Consider the following 494-nt stretch of genomic DNA (forward strand, 5'->3'; position numbering starts at 1 on the left):
ATGTGGAAAGATGCTCAACATCACTAATCATTAAGGAAATGCAAATTAAAATCAAATTAAAAATTCACATTTGTTAGAATGGCCATCATCAAAAAAAGATGCTGGTGTGGATGTGGCAAAAAGAGAATTCTTGTGCACAGCTGGTGGGATTGTAAATTGGTATAGACACTGTGAAAAATAGTATGGAAGGCCCTCAAAAATTAAAAATAAAATCACCATGTGATTGAGCAATTTTACTTCTGGAACATATCCAAAGGAAAACACAAACTAAAAAATATATCTGTACCCCAATATTCATAGCAGTATTATTTATAATAACCAAGATGTGGAAGCAATTTAAATACCCATCAATAGATGAATGGATAAAGAAGTTATGATCTAAAAAATACACACACACACAGTGAACTATTACTTAGCCACAAAAAGAATGAAATCTTATCATTTGCAACATATGGATGGACCTCGAAGACATTATACTAAATGAAATGTCAGAC

This window comes from Bison bison, unplaced genomic scaffold, assembly GCF_000754665.1.
Source record: "Bison bison bison isolate TAMUID 2011002044 unplaced genomic scaffold, Bison_UMD1.0 scf7180017853617, whole genome shotgun sequence".
Classification (NCBI taxonomy): domain Eukaryota; kingdom Metazoa; phylum Chordata; class Mammalia; order Artiodactyla; family Bovidae; genus Bison; species Bison bison.